This window comes from Capsicum annuum, chromosome 10 (assembly GCF_002878395.1).
Source record: "Capsicum annuum cultivar UCD-10X-F1 chromosome 10, UCD10Xv1.1, whole genome shotgun sequence".
NCBI classification, from domain to species: domain Eukaryota; kingdom Viridiplantae; phylum Streptophyta; class Magnoliopsida; order Solanales; family Solanaceae; genus Capsicum; species Capsicum annuum.
Window position 1 is genome coordinate 211,495,198 of NC_061120.1, and position 23,786 is coordinate 211,518,983.

Below are 23,786 nucleotides of genomic sequence, written 5' to 3' on the forward strand. Positions count from 1 at the left end.
TCCAAGCCTACCCTCGGAACTGTGAGCTATAGCACACGAATTTAGCCCTAAAACGGCCTGTTCGAGCCGTTTCGCCCGTTGACCACCCAGATGGCCTCGTCCACCCCAAAGATCCACACTAGGCCACTCCCTAGCCTTCTTGGGTGCCCCGATTGATTTTAGACCCTAAGCGCGCCCGAATTCCTGTCCCACCCCCGAAACCGTGGGCTATAGCATATCGATTTGGCCTAAAAGTGGCCCGTTTGTGCCGTTTCGACCATTTGACCACCCAAATGGCCCCGCCTACTGCAAAGGCCCACACTAGGCCACTCTCTTGCCTTTCTAGAGTGCCCTGGTCGATTTTAGACCCAAAGCGCGCTCGAACCCTTGGTCCACCTCCTGCACCGTGAGCTATAACATACCAATTTAGCCCGAAAATGGCTCGTTCGAGTCATTTTGCCCGTTTGACCACCCAAATAGCCCCGCCCACCCCAAAGGCCCACACTAGGCCGCTCCCCAGCCTGCCTGGGGTGCCCCAGTCAATTTTTTGCCCAAAACGCACTCGGACCCTGGGCCCACCTCCAAAATCGTGGGATATAGCATACCGATTTAGCCTAAAAATAGCTCGTTCACGCCGTTTCGTCTGTTTCACCACCCAAATGGCCACACCTAAACCAATGGTCCACACTAGGCCACTCCCCAACCTTCCTGGGGCGCCCTGTTCGATTTTTGGCTCAAAGTGCACCAGACCCCAGGCCCATCCCCGGAACCGTGGCTATAGCACACTAATTTGGCCCAAAAATGGCCCGTTCGCATTGTTTCGCCTGTTTGACCACCCAAATGGCCTCGCCTACCCCAAAGGCCCACATTAGGCTGCTCCCCAGCTTGCCTGAGGCCTTCCGATCGATTTTCGGCCCAAAGCGCTCCCGAACCTCGGGCCTACCCCGGAACCGTGGGTTATTATAGCACACTGATTTGGTCCAAAAATTGCCCGTTCATGCCGTTTCGTCCGTTTGACCACCAAAATGGCCCCGCCTACCCCCAAAGGCCCACACTAAGCCGTTCCCCAGCCTTCCTGGAGCGCTCGGGTTGATTTTTGTCCTTAAGTGAGCCCGCTCCCCACGCCCGGACCCCGACCCACCCTAACAATAAAATTAAATTTATCAATAAAATAAAAATCAATACTTGACGTAATTTTAGTGGATCTATTCACGTTCAAAATGTTTTTTATCCCTTCATTAACTCAAACTAAATTGGGTTGGAGATATTATTTAATATCTATTTTCATTCAAAATATTTTGTCACTTTGTTTATTCAAACCAAATTGTGTTGAAGATATTATTTCTGTCAATTCACATTCAAAATATTTTTATCACTTCGTTAAATTGGTATCCATTCACATAATGTATTTTTATCACTTCATTAAATTTTTCTCCATTCACATTCAAAATATTTTACCAGTTCATTGACTCGAACTAAATTATGTGGAAGATATTATTCGGGTCTATTCACATTCAACTATGTTCGTCATTTCATTGACTCAAACTAGATTATGTTAAATATCTTATTTGAATCTCTTCAGAGTCAATATTTTTATCACTTCATTGTCACACTCATATTGTTCTAAAGATATTATTTGAATCTCATATTATTTGGATCTCTTCACAGTCAAAATATTTTTATGGCTTCATTGTGTCGAATCATATTGTTCCAAAGATATTATTTGAATCTCTTCACAGTCAAATATTTTTATCATCACTTTATTGACTGAAATCATATTGTTCCAAAGATAATATTAGAATCTCTTCACAGTCAAAATATTTCCTTTCCTGATGAATGAATTCTTACTTATGGTCAAAATATAATTAATTTTTTTTTCCTTGTTTGTTTTAAGGAAATCTTTACCAGCTTTGTCGTACACCTTACTTTTGCTATATATGGTCTGGAGCTTACAGAGGAACAATTGTACCTCTTGTAGCCTTCTTCGGTTCTCTATCTTTGATTTCTTTTCTATTTGAGTTGTCTCACCAAAATAATGAAAATAGGATTTGTCAACCAGAAGGATTGCATAAAAGTTGAAATCTTATAGACGAAACTCAAAAAGCCATCTTTACCTACTCCCCCTCACCTTCAGCGTTACAAGCTCTCTTTCTTTGATCAATTATCCGAGAGAGAACACGTCCCGTTTGTTCTTTTCTATCCTAATAATAATTTCGACAACTCCACCACCATTGATGAGCGACTTGAGCAATCCCTTTCAAAGGTATTGACTCATGTTTATCCAGCAGCAGGAAGGTACGACAAAGATGAATGTTCGATTCTTTGTCATGATCAAGGTGTTTCATACACTAAGGCCGACGTTAATTGCAAGCTGAACTATTTCCTAGAGAAAACATGGGAGGACCTCAGTCTTGCAGCTTTATTTTGGCCTCACGAGAATAAGAATGTTGATGAAAATAATTTGATGGTTTCACCAATTGTCATTGCACAAGTAACCAAGTTTGAATGTGGTGGCCTAGCTTTATCATTGAGTGGTTCACACCCTGCAATGGATGGTTTTACAGATTTTAATTTTCTTTTTGAGTGGGCAAAAGTGTGTAAATTGGGGACTCCTGTCGAGAAGATTAATTTTCTAAGTTTTGATTTGGGTAATATTTTTCCGACAAGAGATATATCGGGACTTTTCAAGTGAACACCCAATCTAATAAGGGAGGCGGGAGCAAGATATTGCTGTCAAGAGATTTGTTGTCCGTGAGACTGCTATGTCACAAGGCTTAGAAAAAAATGCATCGACTCAGGATTTTTGAGTTTTCAATCTTCAAGGGTCGAGATTATTGCCGCACTCCTATGGATGGCTTTTATCCGGACTTCAGCAGCTATAAATGGGTACCTCAGGCCTTGTCTAATGGATTTTCCACTGAATTTGCGTTCTAAAACCTCTTTACCTAAAGTGCACAAATCTATGGGGAATTTCAGAATTGATGATCCAATAAAATTCATACCAGAGAAGACCAACATGGAATTACACCACTCCGTAATATTAATCAGGGATACTGTGAGTAGAGTTGTTGCTTCATGTGCTAAAGCTTCACCAGATGAAATAGTATCAACATTGGTTAATATATATAATGAAAGTGTTCGAGCACCCGAGTGGGGAGGTAATTATGAAGTTGACAGTCTTATTCTCAAGTATGTGCAAGTTCCCTTTGCACGATACTGATTTTGGTTTGGGAAAACCAGCCTTATTATTTTTTGGTATGATGGATACACAAATGTTTTGGTTGCATGATATGGATTGTGATTCTGAAGTTGGGGAGCAAGTGGACTTGAAGGAAAGTTACATGCAGCTATTTGAACGCGACGACGGCATCAAAGCTCTCACATTTATACGCGATGCAAATCTTTGATATCATTTCAGTTCCACTCGGTTATTGGTGGTTGTTTTGTCTGCACTTTTATTTAGGATCCTTTTGGATGCGAGATATGATATTATGATATAAACTTAAAATTTCATGTCACATTGATTTGAAGTTGAAGATTTAATTGAAATGAGATTTGAATTTCTTAAATTCTATCTTTTCTCATGACAAAATAAACCTCATAAACTGTGAAGACTATTAAAATTTCACTAATTCTTATACAATCTTACCAATTGATCAAAGCATAGTTAATAAACAAGACATGCTAAATTTAATGAATCACATATCTCCATATTTTCTTTTGTAAATAAATATTTGTCATAACAAATAGAATAGTATAATTCTTTCCACAATAGTAGTAACTATTTATTGTTTAATAAAATTCTTTCACATGATATAGATAGTCCCTTCATGCTGAGCATGCCTTTTTTTTTATTTACCTAATTTATAATGATATATCTTTTAGTATACAAACTTATGGGGCAAGTTTTAGTTATATAAAAATTTAGTTCGCGATTTGAAATCCGATATCACATCTTAGGCTTAATGACTTGCACCTTGCACCGTGCAGTGGTCGACTTTATCAAAACCCAAAATTCAAAGTAGTGATTGTACCTAGCCGATCAAACCATAGTAGGCTCAACTCTCAAACACAACAATAATAATAGTCAAAGCGAAAATAAAAATAAAATAGCACCAAATACCACAAAAATTAACTTGTATTCAAATATAAATAAAACACAAACTCGGTGTGATGACACAGTTATGGTCCTTCTCCAGCTTCTTCGGCAGTTCATTCGACAGTAGAGCACTTTGGCTCTGAAACAAGGAAGTAGATGAAGAGAACTTTCCTAATTCTAGAATTTTATGTTATTCTCTCATTTCAAAAAGAATGATCTACGTTTTCTTTAACCTATTTAAAAAAAAAGATCCGTTTCCTCTTTTGACGATATTTTTATTTCAACTTTCTACATGACATGTTTAAGATCACAAGATCAAAGAGTATTTTAATACATCTACATAATTTTAATTTAGGACCACAAGATTAAAAAATCTTCATTATTTTCTTAAAGCCCGTGCTAAGTCAAATTAGGTCATTCTTTTTTAAACGAATAAAGCATTTGTTTGACTGTTTGATTTTTTTTTGTTTGTTTGTTTTATTTCACTTGTATATTCATAAGTATAAATATGTCTCTCCATTGGTATTCCAATATTGGAAACCACAATTGTTACAACTTGCAAAACCTTGAGAATATCTCCAACAAAATACAGGAAGTGCTGCAAAGTTAAATCGTCTGCAGCAAAAGGCGATGGTTGATCATCGTGCGCTAGTCTGGAACTCAACCATTCAGTAATGAATTGTTTCTAAACTGTGACAGTTTAGATCACAAAACCTTGGATAAAAAGAGGACAAATTATGAATATACTGGACTTCCCAGCTCAAGAAAACTGAATTGAGAAACCATGGTCAGTGGTTGAAACTTTCCTTGGGCCAAAATCATCAGCATCTGAGTCGGAGTATAGATCTCTACGACCACTCAGTTCATCAGGTGAATCCTCATGGAGGGGATCCTTGCTTCAGACGGTGGGACTGGCAAAGGATCTTCGTTCAGATACTTGTCATGGAGTAAGTCCATTACAGTAGCTCTACCAGCCGGGTCAAAACATAGCAACTTTTTGATGAGAAGAATTTCGTCAGTTGACCTGTTGGGTAGACATGCTTCTAGGCCATTCAGTTTATCTACTTTGCCAAATGAGATTATCTTATAATCAGGAAGATCTGCGCAGCCAGGTCAGACTTCTTCTGTTAAGTTCCTGTCACGATCCGAACTAGGGCCTGGCCGTGATGGACATCCCGAACCTTGAAGGCTCGAACGTTCTACTCTATCTGATCTGGAAATCATGCACAACATTCATATAATAAAAGAAAATGTGGAATTATGATCTAATACGGAAATATGGTCATACTCTGAATTTCAGTTTAACAATACGGAATGAAATCCGAAAACAACTAAACAACTTCTGGAACAGTCTGCGAAATCTCTACTGCATGATCTAAAGATAACTGTCTGAAAAGCTGGGACAAGGCCCCCGTAGACCAAAACCATAACTGATAATAAATGTCTGAAAATAACTAGGCCTTCTGAAATAGAGAAGGCCTATCGACTAGACCCTGCACTTCTGTATGAAGAACTCGACTGCTTATGAGGACCCTATACTGTGCCTCAGCACCTGAAAGGTAGGGGGATCAATACAAATGTACCGGTAAGCAGAGCAATCCAAAAATAAAGCTTTTAATATAAATAAAATAGTTGAGAGCTAGTCATAAAACATCACATATGATATAAATTCCAAAAAACATGGGAATTTTGATAATCATAAAAACTTTTTTGTCAGTGTAATTTCTGATCTTCGTATTACTTCTGAGTTAGGTGGTACACCCCTACAGGTCTAAAACCCCATGGGCTATATGGAGTCCGTCATTAACTCGGCGAGGGAGCCCCCAACCCAAGTGTGCCGCAAGGGTTGGAGTGTCTGAGTCTAATACGCCACAGGGCACTAAGCCAGCATAATATAATATACTCGGATCGGCAAATCACGATTTTGGGAAATGAGTTTTCTGAACTCGTGCCTTCTTCGGGGGACCACCTAACATCTCTTTATACCCAATTTATCCATTTCTAAACATGTATCATTCTAAAACCTTAAGTCATAAAAATCTAGTTTCTATGTTTGTCTGGGTCTGTTATGGCATTGTCTATTTTGGTATCGTTGTACCAAGACTTTGCAAGTCATATTTTTTGAGTCATAATTCAATAAGCATGATCTTTTCATTAACACATAGTTTAGACCACCCAAATATGCAATTCGCATAAGAGATTTCATGTTCCAAAAACATAAGTCAAAGCTATGCAAAAGTTCTCATCGTTTCAATAAACAAGTGGTGGTCATGAAATCTTTAACAAACCATGCAACTTTTTTCATTATATGATTATGTTCAACATTCATCAACATAAACAACCCTCTCTCTTTGGGAATCAAAATCATAATCCAACTATAACATTATTCAAGACATTTTATAACATAATAAATGTTTGAAAATAACTAGGCCTTCTGAAATATAGAAGGCTTATCGACTAGACCCTGCACTTCTATCTGAAGAAATCTACTGCTTATCAGGACCCCTAGACTGTGCCTCAGCACCTGGAAGGTAAAGGGGAGTCAATACAAATGTACTGGTACACAGAGCAATTCAAACTAAAGCTTTTAATATAAATAAAATAGTTGAGAGCTAGTCATAAAACAGCACCTACGATATAAATTCCAAAAAAGATGGGCATTTTGATAATCATAAAAATCTTTCTGTCAGTGCAATTTCTGATCTTCGTGTTACTTCTGAGTTAGGTGGTACACCCCTACGGTCTAAAATCCCACAGGCTATATAGAGTCTGCCATTGACTCGGCGAGGGAGCCCCCAACCCAAGTGTGCCTCAAGGGTTGGAGTGTCTGAGTCTAATACGCCACAGGGCACTAAGCCAGCATAATATAATATACCTAGATCGATAAATCACGATTTTGGGCAATGAGTTGTCTGTAATCGTGCCTTCTTCTGGGGACCACCTAACATCTCTTTATGCCCAATTTTATCCATTTCTAAACATATATCATTCTGAAATCTTAAGTCATGAAAATCTGGTTTCTATGTTTGTCTGGGTCTGTTATGGCATTGTCTATTTTGGTATCATCATACCAAGACTTTGAAAGTCATGTTTTCTGAGCCATAATGCAATAAGCATGATCTTTTCATTAACACATAGTTCAGACCACCCAAACATGCAATTCGCATAAGAGATTTCATGTTTCGAAAACATAAGTCAAAGCTATGCAAAGTTCTCATCCTTTCAATAAGCAAGTGGTGGTCATGAAATCTTGAACAAACCATGCAACTCTTTTCATTATATGATTATGTTCAACATTCATCAACATAAACAACCTCTCTCTTTTGGAATCAAAATTATAATCCAAATATAACATTATTCAAGACATTTCATAACATGCTTTTCAAGATGCATTCAAACGATTTCATAGTGTATCATAATTAAATGAAAATCATCAAAAGAGAGGGATTTTTCATGAATCATGCTCTCAATTCAATCATCAACCTTAAAACACATGCTTACATATATATAAAATTTCATATCAATTTGGGGGAAGGCCTAAAGGCCAAAACAATATCATCAACGCTTCTAAAACATGAATATATTCATAAATCCGAAATCCTTTTCTTAAAAACATGATTTCTATGCCCATGAGACTTTAGGAAAACCCCACGTACCTCAATCTCAGAAAATAATAGATGATTCGTGAAGACTACGGCGTGGGGATTCCAACTCTCTAATTATCTTCTAAAATCCGCGGTTGAATCTTGAGTTATTTGGGATTCTTGTTTGAAACCCTAGAGAGTGTTCTTGTGAATTTCTGAAGAAAATATGAATAATGTACGCACTTGAGAGTATAATCCCTTGTTTAAGCTGATAATGGGGTGGAAAATTACCTGATATTCCTTTAATAAGACCGAATAAAATATAACTGGGAGCCCGATTTTATGGGCCACTGCGACGCGCCACAAACGTGGTGGCTCACTGGAAATTGACAAATGGGATTCTTAGGGTCACCGTGACATGGAGCCATTGCATTGTCCCACTAGTTGGAGCTTCAGCGCGACGCACCACAATCGCGCTAGGCTACTGGAATTTGACAATTTCAAAATAGACCCACTCCGCGACGCGCCAAGCACCAAAATGACGGTGTTTTATGATTAGGACTTAAATTAGCCATAACTTCTTGCCCGGATATCGGATTTGGGCGAATCTTATATCAACGGAAAGCTCATTCAATTTTCACATGATAAAAAGTCGAAACTAGGAAAATTATATATGGTTTAAACTTTACTCATTTTGGCAGCCAAAAATGAGACTTAAGTCTCTTTGACACTATTCTAGTCATTTAACTCTAAGAGCATATTACCACGAGCTAACGCATGGACGGTTTTTTTTTGCGGGGGTGTTATAGTTCCTGAGAACACTTAAAATTCTGCCTTGTTGATCAATGTCAACATTTCCAGGAAAAAGTAAAGCTCTGCAAAAATACAACCTAGTGACCACAAATCAATCTCTGGCCCATAACTTGTGGATCCATATAGTAGCTCAGGCGCCCTGTACCAACGAGTTCCGACACAGGATGTAAGTGGAGGAAAATTATCATGCTCCCCATCGTCAACATCATAAGAATATGTGCCCGGTAAGAGGTCTTCCTCAACATTACTCATGGTTCCTGTAGCTAGACAAGAAGTGTCCCCATCTTGAATATTACTATCTTTATCAGTATCATCAAGGACCTGAACCTGTGCTCATCTGACTCTCCAACACGTGCTGCTTGAACCAGAGATACTGGATCTTCAATAAATAGACCTCCTTCAGAAGACACATCTGATATGTGTTTGAAATGTGATGGACCAGCCACAGTTGCCTGATAAGGGGTGCTCTGTACGTATGGCTGTTGATTGTCACTAGCTACAAACCCGGGGGCCAGTAGTATCCTAGCCTGCGTGGGACAAGAGGAGGCAAAGTCATGTATTAGAAGGAAAAGAACATTAACCAGAATCGGACTGGAAAAGAGTCAAGGTATTCAAGGATGTTCCAGCACAAGAATAAAAGCACTATGGACGCTCCCCAAGAAGGCTCCACATTTGCAAGAAAAGCGGTTATGTGTATACAGCCAGAGGGGATCTAAATGCGACTTCGGTGGGTTCAAGTGAACCTATTGCTTTTGGTTGGAACTATGTATACATACAATCAACAATAACAACTATCGCTGTCGTCCAAACAAGTTGGGATCTACTATATAAATCCTCAATGACTATGTTTCTCTGTTTAAACTTATCTCCGGCCAAAATCATACAAATAAGTTCTCTATACTTCTACTAACATATAAATTTTTTAAAAGGCTGGAAGACTTCTAGATAGCATCCGATCTAAAGTAACATACTACTATAACTACAACCTATACCCAACTAATTGGTATCACTGAACCTCCACAGTTCCCAGAAAACCAAAGGATACATGACCTTATTAATATATGAAGCCACATGATTAAGGATCTTGTCGTACCACCAATTAAATGGCAGCATTCAACAATTGATGTTCCCAAACCACTTGAGCGAAAATACCAAAGCAAAAGAGATGCTCAATAGATTCAAAGCTTGAGTTCACAATAGAGTCAATCAATAATATATAGTTTATACTCCTTCCCTTCCACTGTGAAGTTGCACTAGCAAGTACTACGAGCCATCTGCCCCACACATCTAACCAGCTCGTGGTTCACTGGTTTCACCGAAAAGTCTCATTCTCTGAAGTGGAGCATAGCGCGCTTTAGGCATTGAACAAGAAAGGTCTCTACTTATATAGATTATTTTCTTCCATTTGTGTCCTATCTTTCACTAAGTCAGCATGGATTTCACAATATTGCAGCAAAAAGGAAACTTCTTTGTATAAGTTCTCCTTGGAGTGAACAAGAAATCCATGTAGAACTTCTTTGTATAAGTTCACCTTTAGGCACTGAACAATAAAGGTCTCTACTAATCCTCTACATTGGAGTTCACCATTGTATAAAGCTATTAACTCGAATGGGAAGATCTGCGACTGAATACTTTAGAGGATATGATTTCAAGCTATATACTGCAGCTCCACTCAGCTGTAGATTCTCTTATGCGTTGCAATCTAAATTCTACTGACAAGAAATGAAAATTCAAAGAGGGTCACATATTAAAGTTCACACCTTGACGAGCGTTATGCCCTGTGTAAGGCTGTTTGTAAACTCAAAAAAAGTAAAAGCAAAGCAGCCCGGTGCAATAAGGGGTCGATTGGTAGGATGCATTACCATTGTACATTACTAATACCTTGTTTGATACTCTTTTCTAAATTATGTATAACTAACACTCTATTTGGTATTATGCTATGTGTAGCTAATACATAGCAAACCATGGTATTAGCAATGCAAGGATTTTTAATGCATGCATTAGGCGTAGCTAAATATAAAATTGCCCCTCAAATTCTTTTCATATCCATTACATTGTATTTGTAGAGGGTTTTTTTACACCAATAGTTTCTTTTAGAAATTATGAAATACATGTTATTTTTAATACATCAAAGCAAATACGACATAAAAATTAATCTCAATATAACTAACATCGACATTTTTAATACACCCTATCAAACGATCCCTAAAGCTCCCCTATGCGCAAGAAGCACATTACTAATACACCCTATTACGCCCTATCAAACAACCCCTGAAGATCCTGCAAACAAGAGGTTTTGAATGCATGTATTCGTATGATTAAAGATACATTTGCCCCTCAAAATCTTTTTCATATCCTTTCCACCGTATTTGTAGAGATTTTGTAGAGAATATTTTTGTAAACAAATAGTTTTTTTTTAGAAATTCTGCAAGCATGTTATTTTTAATACTTTAAACCAAATAGTACATAAAAATAATGTCAGCATAAATGATAGCATTTTTACTAATGCCAACATTGCTAACACCTTATTCAACACTATTCTTATTCACCCTATAACTAATCACCCATAAATCTCCCGCTACGCACAAGAAGCTCAGCACCCATTCTAACGACCGATAAAGCTCCCTCTATATAGAGGTTGATTCTACGGCTTAAACCTGTGACCTCCAGACCATATGAAAATAACTTTACTAGTTCAAATATGAATATGAATCAGAAATATCATAATAGGCGTTTTGGTCTACGCGTTTTGAATATGAGAGGTGTTTTGGTCTAGGCGTTTTGAATGGGATAGGTGTTTTGTAATTGCGAAGAATATTATTCATGGTATGGATATTCTTGCTTGCCAGTTTTTTCCTACATGGTCGAGTCATTAAATCCCGGTTCTTCTTATTCTATCATGGTTAACAAGATGGATGGATCCTTTGCGTACTATTTTTTAGCTTTCGGAGCTTGCATACGAGGATATGCCCATATGAGAAAGATAGTTGTTGTTGATGGCACACATTTATATAGCAAGTACGGGGGTAAGGGTGGGGGGTGTTGCTGAGCGCCGTTGCACTGGACACCAAAAATCATATTTATCTAATTGCCTTTTGTATTGTGGATGAAGAGAACGATGCTTCTTGGACCTTCTTCTTCGAGAAGTTGAAGTCTATAGTAGATCATGATCATGATCTATGTGACATATCCGATGGGTACATCAGCATCATCAATGCCTTCTCCCATGTTTACAATCATGCACATCATGGACTTTGCATGAGGCACTTTGCTGAAAATCTTCGTGTAAATCAACACGGTGGAGAGTATCTTTATCTATTCTATGCCGCGGCAAAGACTTCTTGTTTTAATGATTTTAGAGAGCATTTTGTAGAATTCAAGGATAAATACTCCGAGGCAGCACATATCCTTGAAAATGTGCTTGGTATTGAGAAGTAGAGTAAAGCACACTTCCCGAATAATAGGTACGATATGATGACCACAAACATCATCGAGTCGCTCAACCCTGTGTTGACAGATGAACGAGAGTACCCTATGTCATATTTATTCAATTCGATTGCTAAAAAATTTGGTGAAAAGTTTAGAGGCATGTATTTATCGGTAGTTCAAATAACAAATTTGTGCCTTATGCGGAAAAGATCTTAAGGGATAATAAGAGAGCAAATGATTCCTTGTATATGACTAATGCGAATGGGGATCTCGACCAATTCGCCGTGTTCGGTAGCGGTGTTACTGCCAAGGTCAATCTTTTGAAGAAAATTTGTTCTTGTAGAAAATATGACTTGGTGAAACTGTCGTGCGAACAGGCGGCCTATTATGTTTATGGTAGGGATAATTTTTCTAGTTTTTTATTAAGTTCCAATAGTAATAGTGTTATGGTATTATTTTGTTTTATGACGATAGAGTCTGTTTTTTCTTGCGGTTGATGACTTGATAATTCTTCGGGATTTGGTTGAATTTATTCTGTCCTTTTTAAGATTGTTCTATGGAGTTAATCATTTAGATGATCATTCATGAGATTGCTATATTATTTATTTGATTAAGATCTTTTCTTATTTCTTGTAGCTCTTTTTCAAAATTTGTATAGTCTATCATACTTTTATCTTTATTCGTCAGATTTTGAATCTTCTTATCTAATTTTGATTGCTGGTTTTTAAAGAAATCAAAATTTGTTCTATTTTATCTTATAATTTCTTTTGTTTACTTTGCAGGTCTTCAAGGATTTCTAACATCTTTAATATTCTAGTATTATCCTTATGAATAGCTTCTTCTAGATTTATTATAAAGTCTATAATAGTATTTAATTGTGGATCTTCTCCAAATAATATATGTTCTCCGTTGTTAAATTACACTTAATAAGTGAATTATCTTTTAAACGTCTATTTCTTTTCTGTTTGTATCTTTAAATCTGAATAATCTAGAATTTTTAACATATCTATTGTAAGTAATTTTATCCTAACGAAATAGTTATCTTATTGGGTTCACTGTAGTATTTTATTTGTCTGTTATACTATTCTATATCACTTTTGACACCTTATAATTCCCACTTCAGTACACTTATGTATTCTCTTAGATTCTGTAGGTTTTTTTATTGTTTTCAATACTTCTAAATAATTACTCCGGACTTTTTCTATTTCTAGTAACTAGTAATTCTCCTCTTTCTCTTATTTCTCTATTTAAGTACCAACACTTGTATACTTTTAGCAAAAGGATGTATTTTCATAAATTATTTTCTGATTCTAGAATGTATTTTATATTTTATTGTCAGATTTTTTTATAAGTTTAGCCTCTAATTTCGAGATCTTTGTTATTAGTTCTTCTAGTTTTTCTGAAAGGCAATAATATATATAATAATGAATAAGCATGCTCTTTTTCGTAGCCTTAATTTGTATCTATGACCTTCTAGTTTGGATGTGTATAAGTAGGCACTTAAACTTTTATAAAGTTAAACAAGTAAACACATGTATTTTATGTTGCATAATACATATAGGACGCATGTAGGACATGAATTGGCTACGTAGGATGCCACATAAGACATATGTGTCTACTTGTAACTTCAAACAAGTTTAAGTGCCTACTTGTGCATAGGGGTGGGCATAAATAGTGAAAAAATAAAATGCCGAATCGAATTCTTTCGATTTTGTGGTTTCGATTTTTTGATTTTTCGGTTCAATTTTGATTTATTTTTTTATAAATTTGGTATTTCGATTTGGTTTTTGATTTTTAGGTTGACGTAATTCGATTTTCGCTTCAAATGGAAAAAAATCAAAATTTTTAATATTCTTTTTTTAAGTATTATATATATATATATATATATATATATATATATATGTAATATATATTTATTATTGAATATTTATAATATCTAGGCGCATTAGTTATTTAGGCTTTAGTTACATGAGTTACTTTTTGCATTGATTTTTGCAACCGAAAGTTAATATATAGTCCTCCATCTGATTTTTCCATTGGAGGTGATTATTTCCATTTGTCACCTAGAAGACTTTCTAAGTTTATATTGGTTTTTCTTTAACGTAAGAAAGTTAAACTAGTTTGATTTACAAATATAATTTAGCCTATTAAACAGGCCCACAATTAGTAAACCGAAATAGAACTGAATTATCTAAATCGAACCAAACTCACTACAAAAAACGTGTATAATTGTGGAGGTTATTTTAACCCCTACAAAATTATATTAAATATGGGGGTTAAAAAAGTGCCGCTAAAAATTATATAATTTGCGGGGGTTTTAACCTCCTCTATTCATAAAAAAAATACCGCTAAAAAATTATATACTTTGCGGGGCTTTTAACCCCCGCTATCTATCCCCAAAAATAATGCTACAAATTATATAATTTGCAGGGGTTTTAACCCCCACTATACATCCCAAAAAATACCGCAAAATTTCTTCCTTTTTTCCCCAAAAAACATTTGTCTCTCTAATATTCATAGAACAAAACATTTCTCGCAGTGGGAGGTACGGCCGGCCATAGTATTATCCAGCTCCAGCCATTGGGAGATATGCAGTGGGAGGTCTCCAGCCATTTCCTTTCCCGCTTTGACCATTGTTTAGAGTGAGTTATCTTTCTTTTTTTTCAATTTAAGAAATTTCCCCAATTTAAGAAATACCGGTCATTTCCTCAATAAAATCAGATCTACTAGCAATTTTATTAATTCAAACTCAATTAACAAAATTGCTAGTAGATCTGGTTTTATTGAGAGACTAGCAATTTGAGAGACTATGATATATTTATTGAGAGTAGAACAGGAACTGGTTGGGGGTCTTGATTGATCTTCATTGTTGATTAACCTTTGTTTCTTCCAGAATGTGTCTGTCTTATCTGTGTACCGCAGTCATTCTATTATGAAGGAAAAGTCATAATGTCGAATGAGGAATTTAATAATCACAAGGAAGAACTTATGTGGGAAGGGAGCAACGTTGTCATGCTAAGTATAGAAACAATTTCATTTAATCGTCTAAACTTTTGCAGTATGGTCTTTTATGTCTTCGATATGGACCTTTAAATAACAGAAGTTCCTCTCAATGTAGGTGCCGATGAATAAATATTTTTGAAAGCTTTTATGGCTTAGGTATCTGGGAATCCGATTTTGACAGATGAAGAGTTTGACAAGCTTAAGTTGAAACTTAAGGTGCTTGCTCATTTTTCAGTCATATTCTTATATTAGTGTTTACTATATAAATATCTCATTGTTCTCTAATTCATTTTCTTTTTAAAATATCTCATTCTTATGACATTGTCAAAATTTTCTTCTTTGTATCTCTTAATTTCTAGGTGGATGATAAAGAAATGGATCTTGGGCCTAACGCAACCTCAAAAGCTAGCTCATGAAGGGAGGATTGCCCAAGACCATATACGGAGACCAAAGACCCTTTAACCCACCGATGTGGGACTCCAACAATGGATGGCAGTGAAATTGTGGTTGAGGGTCCATGGTACAGTCTCCGTAGTAGAAAGGTTTGTCCTACAGTTTTTCCATTTTCACTACGAGGACACGCTATATTATTTATATTGTGTATTATCGTAGTATGCTTTGATCAAATTTACTTGTTTCAGGTTTACAGTGACCTTTATGTTGATTATCTAAAGATGTTCTTGCTAAATGTCCTGGCAACTTTTGTTGCGTTTCGATTGTTAGTAGCATTTCTTTTTCTCTCATTACTTTGGCTTCAAAATCGCATTGTTTGCATAGTTTCAAACAACAAAAAATGTTTGGTCCATTTCAAAAATTAATTGTAGCATTTAAAGTATTCACCAAAGATGTTTACTTTTGAGCTTTTAAGAAATAAGACTAAGAGAAATCTTGTATTAGAGAGTGTAAAGGTCGGTTCGTTCTTGTTTACATGTTTATATATCAAATAGACATTTTCTTATTGGGAGTGGAATAACAATTTAAGGTAGAGAAAGAAAAGAAGAAATACTGATATCTAACTTGAAAAAGAAGGATAACTAGTTCTCTGTTAAATTGTTTTCTGCCTGACCTAATGTTTGCATCAATTTTATAAATTCATACGTACAACTTTCATACTTTTATGTTGATGGTATTCACACGTCGTGTCAGTAATGGAAAGGCAAAAAGGTGGCACCGTACGTATTTATGTTTGCAGCTCACAGAGTAACAACCCTATTTTTCTTTAATATGGTTTATTTGGCTATTCTATTACATGTTCTTTTTCCTCAATGATTTGACTGGATTTGAGATCACTTATATTTTGGAGGTAAACACATATCATCCCTTTCCTGGATCTTTATTTTTTTTTCCTAGTCAAAGTGAATAAGCACAGAATATTTTGCAGTAGCTTGGTTAAAAAGTTGGGATTTTCATTAGCTTTAGCAAAGTGATAGGAAGTTGGAAGATCTGAAAGCATGTAACAATACTAACACGTTAGGTGATCCTGGAGGGATTTGAAATAACGTAGGAGAATGTCTCTGAATAGATTAATCAAGGGAATATTTGGTAAGTTAGGAGTTCAAACTAGTTACTCAAAAGGATTTGAAGTAAGAGTGGTGTTGCTAATTACGCTAATCTTTGAGAGACGTCAATAGTTACTGTACTTTGTCCATGTTAGAGTGGTAATGTTGATTAACCTTTGTTTCTTTCATATGACTACAATTGATCTTCATTGTTTAGGTTTCTTGATTATATGGTTGTTGCATATCTGTGGTAAAGGATCATCTCGCTAGTTAGTTTTCCTTCTCTATCTTGTTCTCTTTAGTGTTCTCTTTAGTTCGCACATTATATGATGCTTCCAAGTACACAGCATATGAGACAAAATATATACCTTAGCTTCTTCTGTAGAGATTACATTGAATAAATTTGTTTAATCTTATCAATCAGGATCTATCTTATCTGAACAAAAAGGTATGAAAGAGGTTCTAATTTATGGACTTGCCTATTTCAAAATCATGAATTCATTTTCTGTCAAGCGTTGCCACTTTCCCAAGCATCTTATGAATTATGTGGACGTTCTTAGGTTGTGTCGTTGTGATAATTTTTTCCCTTTGTGATCTGAAATTTCTTATAGGCCAGCAACCTGAAAAACTCTTCATATCTTGCTTGTATTTTCTTGAAAAGAAAAACAAAAATCATTCAATTCAACATTTATATACTATATAGTCGGGGCTGACAAAGTTACTTCTCTCTACTCTTAGATTTGGTGCATCTGTTTTGCTTAATTACTCTTAACTTGTGACACAGTAATTGGATAGGATACAAAATCTGCATATAATTGACTTTAAGCATTTAAGGATGATAGAACGGATCACACTTATTCTACTAAACTATACCCGCTACAATCTGATTATTGTATACAAGTGTTACTTTTGTCGAACAGGGGAATTGTGGTAATTAAGATAATCTATCAAAGAACCAGGTTCTTCTTTTTTTATGGGCAAAGTTAGAGAACCAGGTTCATGTGATCAACCTTATTTTATGAAGTAACATAGAGTTTTGAGTCTTAGTTACACAAGGTAGGGGTAAGGTCCGAGTTGGATAATTCTCTTGAGCAGGGATAAAATAGTTTCTCACTGAGCATCTTCACTACTTTGTTGCTTTCATATAAAATAGTTCACTAATATGTGTATGTTCATTAATGTGTGTTCTATTCTTCTATGCCAGTGATGTAAAGCGCACCTTAGTTGAGAAGTTGGCTTCACTTCGAGTAACATCCAAACCTCATTCAGTCTCCTCTGACGGTATGTCTTCTTATTCTTTCTTTCTTCTTGTAAAGAGTCCAGACTATTTGTTTGATAAGAGGGAGACTTTCAGTCGGATAGCCATATCACAAAACAGAAGAAAAGAATTTCACTCGAAGAGCGTGTCAAAGGCATGTCACAAATGAATGTTATGTGACAAACAATTATGATGACTAGGGAAAGGAGGTATTGAAAATAAGTGAACATGCTAGGCAAATTTTAGTACTAACAACTTCTGGTCTAGCAAAATAATAGAACAATATAATAATTGTTAGATTAACTAAGATAATTTAACAATATAATATGCATTTGTATAAATTGAATTGATGATTATTGCAGGTATATCATGATATTTGATTGCAATTTACAGGTATATCTTAGAAGGCAAAGAACTTGAGTTTTATATGAAGAAACTATAGAAGAAAAAGGGCAAGGCTGCAACTGCTTAATTGGAGCTCATCAATTTTTGAGACTAATTTAAATATTTTTCCTTTTTACCTATTAATCGACTTGGTTTGTGAGGATTTTTTTTAATCATGCCATGAGTCAATCTTGATTCCTCGGCTTCGTTTACTGATGTTGGCCTTCATTACTTTCAATTTATTCGAAATTTTTTTGATATGTTAAATTTTAATGTTCAATGTATTTTTGATAAGCTTGTCAATTACAATGTTTAATTACTAATGTTATATTAATGATATATGAATTGAAAAAATATTGGATTGTAGATTATGCCTAAAAGAACAATTAAATTTGAGCTAAAATTAAAATGAAAAAATTTCAAAAATAGCAACTATAAAGCCTTAATTGTAACTTTTATAGTAACAGTTTCATAATTACGAAAAATTGCAAATTGTATTTTGTATTTAAGTAAACGGTTGCTATACAAATACATATACAACAAGATTTATTGCCCTTGTTTTACTCAAATTAGTTGAGTTAAATAAGCAATAATTATCTCATCTAATTAAATTCTCATAAATTACTTTTATTTAAATTAGCAGATTCCTTTTCCAAATCAAGCTCAAATATGAAAGATTATTATTTTCATGATCTTCAAATTTTCAAAAATATCTTTCTCTTATATCCCTAACTATTTTTTCTTGTTAGTTTTTTCATTTTTTTTATTTTAATTTCTTTTTCTTTCCACTTTATTTTCTCTCTTCTACTTCTCTTCTTTTTTTTTTTTTTAATTTTTTTTTTTTTTTTCTTTTTTCATTTTTTTTTTTTTTTTCCTTTTCTCATTTTTTTTTTTTGTTTTTTTCTTCTTTTTTAATTTTTTTCTCTTTTGTTTTTACACTTCTATTTCTAGTTTATATTTCTCTTTCTTCTTTTTTTCCTTTTTCACTTCTTTTTTTTTTAATTTTTATTTTTTGTTTTTATTTTTTTCTATTTTTTTACTCTTCTATCTCTATCTTTTATTTTTAAAAGATAAATATCTATATCAGAATATATACAAAATAAATAGACATATAAATATATATATATATATATATATATATATATATTCAGAATATATACAAAATAAATAGACATATAGATCTGCATATGTATTTACGGTAAAAACATACATATATATCTGTATATGTATTTATAAAAATAAATATCTGACTCACATTTATATATAAACATATAGGACACAAAATCTCTATAACAAAAATGAAAATTATATACATATACATATAGGTAATAAAAAAAAATATGTGATATATATCTTAAACAGTAAAATAAAATAAATAAGTACATATGTTACCCTCTAAAATGACATAGAATGTACAGTTCAAAGACAAATTTAACACCGTATAAAATACATTTAGCTTTGCATATGTATTTACAGAATACATAACTGATCCATATGTATATTCTTATTTTATATGAGTCACCATTTTATTCCACAAATACATATGAAGATATATAGTATAGTTATGTCTGTTACTGTTTAATATGAATATGATATGTATTTCGTAAATGCATATGTATGTTTTGTACTGTAAATACATATCTAGATCTGTATGGCTTTATATTTTATATATTTTTTAAATATGTGTATGTGATATACATATTTATCTTTTCAAAATAAAAGTTAGAGATAGAAGAGTAAACAAAGGGAAAAAAAACAAAAAAAACAAAAAAAAAGAAGTGAAAAAGAAAAAAAATGGAAGAAAGAAAAATATAAGTGTAAATGTTTTTTTAGAAAAAAAGAAAATATAAAAAAAAAAAAAAAAAGATATGAGAAAGGAAAAAAAAATATAAAAGGAAAAAAAAGGAATAGAAGAGAGAAAATAAAGTGGAATGAAAAAATGACAAAGAAAAAGAAATCAAAATAAAAAAATAAGATGAAAAAAATTAATAAAAAAAAGGTAGAGATATAAAAGAGTGAAAGACAGTAATGATGTTTTATTTTGAAATCTTGAAGATCATGGAGATAATTTTATCTTCAAATATGGAAAAAGAAAAAAAAGAAGAAAAAAAAGGAAGAGAAATAGAAGAGAGAAAACAAAGTGAAAATAAAAAAATAAAAATAAATAAAATAATTAAGAAAAATAAGATGAAAAAAGAGAGGTAAAAGATATGATTATATTTGGGGGAGGTGAAATAGTGGAGTAAAAATAGAAAAATATAAAGTAGTAAGAGTAAAACATGCACTTGCCTAGTTAATGAGTAAAATAATGCTACTCTTGCTATAAACTGTAATTTTACAAAAGTGTTGTTATTTATTGTAATTATAGTCTTAAGTATGCTACATTCTGCAATTTTTTCAAGTAGAATCTATAATTAGTTATTCAAAATTGATGGGCCCTACTAAATTTTAAAAAAAATTGCGGAGGTTTTAACCCCCGCAATTTTTAAATAAAAATTTATTATAAAAAAAATAAATTCAGAATAACAAGGGTCAATAACCGGCGTAAATTAATTACGGGGGTCGCAACCGCCGCAAATTAATTATGGGGGTCGAAAAAAAACTGCCGCAAACTGTTTATGACGGCTCATATTGTGGGAGTTTTAGGAACTGCCGAAATTATATTTTGAGGGGACCGTAAATTTAACCCCCGTGATTTGACCCATTTTTTGTTGTGACTAAACTAATTCGGTTCGATTTTCGGTACTCCTAATTTTATAACCGATAACCAAAAAAATGAAATAAAAAACTGAACCCAAAGTGAAGTATCGAACGTCCACTCATACAGTTGTGCATACCCAAAATTGAAGGACATAGATGAAAGTTGAAGTCAAATTAAAGAACACATTTATGTATATAAAACAAATTTATTAACTTGTGTGGCTGTGACTCTTGTTTTTTAAAGAAAAAATTACATATATACACAAGGTAACTATTACTTATTACATAAAATCCCTTATTTGAAAAGCAATTACAAAAATCTCATATTAATTACATAGAATCCCTTCCTTTTATACTTTCTCTCTCTTCTAACTCATATATCCCAAAATATCTGATTTTTTTGCTATTTTTAGTCCGATGTTTGCTCCATTATTGCACTCCTTATTTTACGCATAATTTCAAGTTATGTGATTTGGGGGGTTTCAAATTTGTTCAAATAAGGTCTATTATTTCAAATTATTATGGAAATAATTTATTTCATAATAAATTTTCATAATAATTAGTTGGTCTATTATTTCAAATTATTATGAAAATAATTTATTTCATAATAAATTTTCATAAAATTAAATAATGCATTTTATTTTAAGTCATTAAAATTTGTTCTATATTATAGAAGAGAGATCCACTATTTCTTCTATACCTTAATTTGAACTATAATATACATTGCAAATTATTATGAAAGTAAAATTAGATCCAATTATTTCTATAGTCGACAACTTGAAAGTTGATTTGAACTATAATATCCAAATTATTTCTCCTTTTTGGTTGGATGTATGATTTTATCAAATTATCTGCTTTTGCAATGTCATACATAGAAAGTAAAGTATAATAAAAATGAATACATTTGCATCATACATAGAAAGTAAAGTATAATACGTTCTCATACATGTAACACATACTGTTGTTGGAGTGTAAATTATTCATATAACACTGGCATCATATATATAAAGTAAAGTATAATACGTTCTCATACATATAATGTGAAATATTTTTATTTAAATATAAATCATTCATAGAAAGTAAAATATAGTACATTCGCATACACATAGACATGTTGTTGGGGGTGTAATCATACATATAACACTAGCATCATAAATAGAAAAAAAAATGTGTAATACATTCTCATATGTGTAAATTTCATAAACAATGTCAAAATATCATTCAAACTGGGTAATGTATTATAATTTCTCATACAATACTGTGCAAGTTTTTACTAAAAAATAAATACACTAAGAGGGGGCGGGGGCGCCATTGGCTATTCGTGATGGCGCCGGTGGCAGCTTTAGTGGGAGAGGAATGAGAAACAACGTTGATCTTGCCGGCTGGTCGCCCTTGCGTGTTCACCGGTGTGAGGAAGAGTAGTGGAGCGGTGAAGGTGTCGTTGACTGTTCATGATGGCACCGGTGGTGGCGATAGTGGAAGGGGAACGAGAAACAATGTCAATCTTGGCGTCTAGTCACCCTTGTGTGTTCTACGGCATGAGGAAGAGAAGTGTAGCGGCGAACGATGGTGACAACCGTAAACTAGCGGCGGAGATGTTGATTTTTTTGAGTGAGATGAAGAGAGATGTTTCAGGATATTTTTTTAATTTGAATTACAGTTACTATTTTTAAGCATCCACAAAATCAGAATATTAATTACCGCTGTTATTAAGATAAGAGAAAAATTAAATCTGATTTTATTTCCATAATTTAAGGAGAAACAGTTTCCTCATACATTGGAGTTACGTATGAGGCACATTGCCATGTATATGTATTTTCTCAAATCTGAGAGAGAGAAAATCAATTCGGAATCTTATGTGATTAGTTTCATTTAGAATGAGATTTATGTTGTCTATACTTTTTTAAATATTGCTTTAATTTGCTTTACATGAAAGATAGAAATAATATCTGCGTGTATTTTATTCTTTCCAAACTTTATTTTATGATATTTCACTACATATGTTATTATAAATTTCGAAATTTAACACAAATTTATTACTATCATTTCTTCACTATTTTCTCTATGTTTCAGATTTTAACTTGTGAAGCATTAATTTAGACCAATCCAAGTTAAGTGTTGTATAATTAAAGAAAAAAGGTTAGCTGAAGTATATCAGACATATTTTTAAACTAGACATGATTTTTTATTGTGAAATTTCATTTTAATCAAGTTAGTTCCTTTTGAACACCAAATGTATGCCAATGTGTGTCATTTAAACCTCTCATTTCGAGACTAAGCATCTAAAAACGTAGAAACAACTTAATCAAGAATTATGTTGTCGAGTGACGATTGGCAGGGAACTTCTATCATGTAGTTGAATATAAATATGTTTGTTAAAGATAAGTAAGCAGAACATTAGGTTAGTGTCAGCGAGATACGTAAATGAGGACAAATAACGTAGTTTTATACTGATAAGTTTTGAACTGTCGAGTGATAATTAGATGAATGAACGAAAAAAGGAAAGCACATGGCTTGTGAATCTAATGAGATAATGTTAATGGGGAACCTAAATATAAGTTTTACAAATTTTAGATATTTGATAATTTGAAGTCACAATTCAAAATCTCATTTTGAATTCAAATTTTTTGAATTCTCACAAGAGAAGTCAGGAATTAATTTATTCTTTGTCAATGCCTTTCAGTCAAACTCGTTACATTGGACTTGTCTAATGTGGAGGATTTATTCAATGCACGCCTGGAGAGTAGTGGTTACGGAGTTCCCTGGGGGTATTGAGAGGGGAAAAAAAGAAAGAAAACTTTTGAGGTATGAAAATTCTATATTCTACGCATCAATGTCAAAAAATTATTGGCGGCGAATGCATGTACAAAATATATAGATTGTATATTGGTGAAAAATGATAAGAACTTAACCATTAATTAGATACATATTTTGCTACTTCTGCAACACATCAATCATATCAATTGAACTATACCTAATTAAATTCTTCAAAGACCTGTCCAAATATTGCATAACCAGAATTAAGAGATAAAGGAACA

The 23,786-nt window shown here is 33.7% G+C and overlaps 1 long non-coding RNA gene and 2 pseudogenes across 3 annotated transcripts; 2 read left to right on the top strand and 1 right to left on the bottom strand.

The window, feature by feature from the left end:
- The first annotated feature begins 1,974 nt into the window (after nt 1-1,974).
- On the top strand, nt 1,975-3,421 carry LOC107844657 (annotated as a pseudogene).
- Nucleotides 3,422-4,838: 1,417 nt separating this feature from the next.
- LOC107844655 lies at nt 4,839-11,079 on the bottom strand (annotated as a pseudogene).
- A 3,229-nt stretch (nt 11,080-14,308) lies between these two features.
- Nucleotides 14,309-18,264, top strand: LOC107856259. Of its 3 annotated transcripts, XR_007045472.1 has the most exons (6): nt 14,309-14,546; nt 14,798-14,923; nt 15,023-15,123; nt 15,267-15,449; nt 17,611-17,687; nt 18,058-18,264. It is a non-coding gene; the product is annotated as an uncharacterized LOC107856259 (long non-coding RNA). The 3 variants fall into 3 exon arrangements; XR_007045471.1 differs by lacking the exon at nt 14,309-14,546 and having other exon boundaries at nt 14,567-14,923; XR_007045470.1 differs by lacking the exon at nt 14,798-14,923 and having other exon boundaries at nt 15,267-17,687.
- The last annotated feature ends 5,522 nt before the right edge of the window (nt 18,265-23,786 follow it).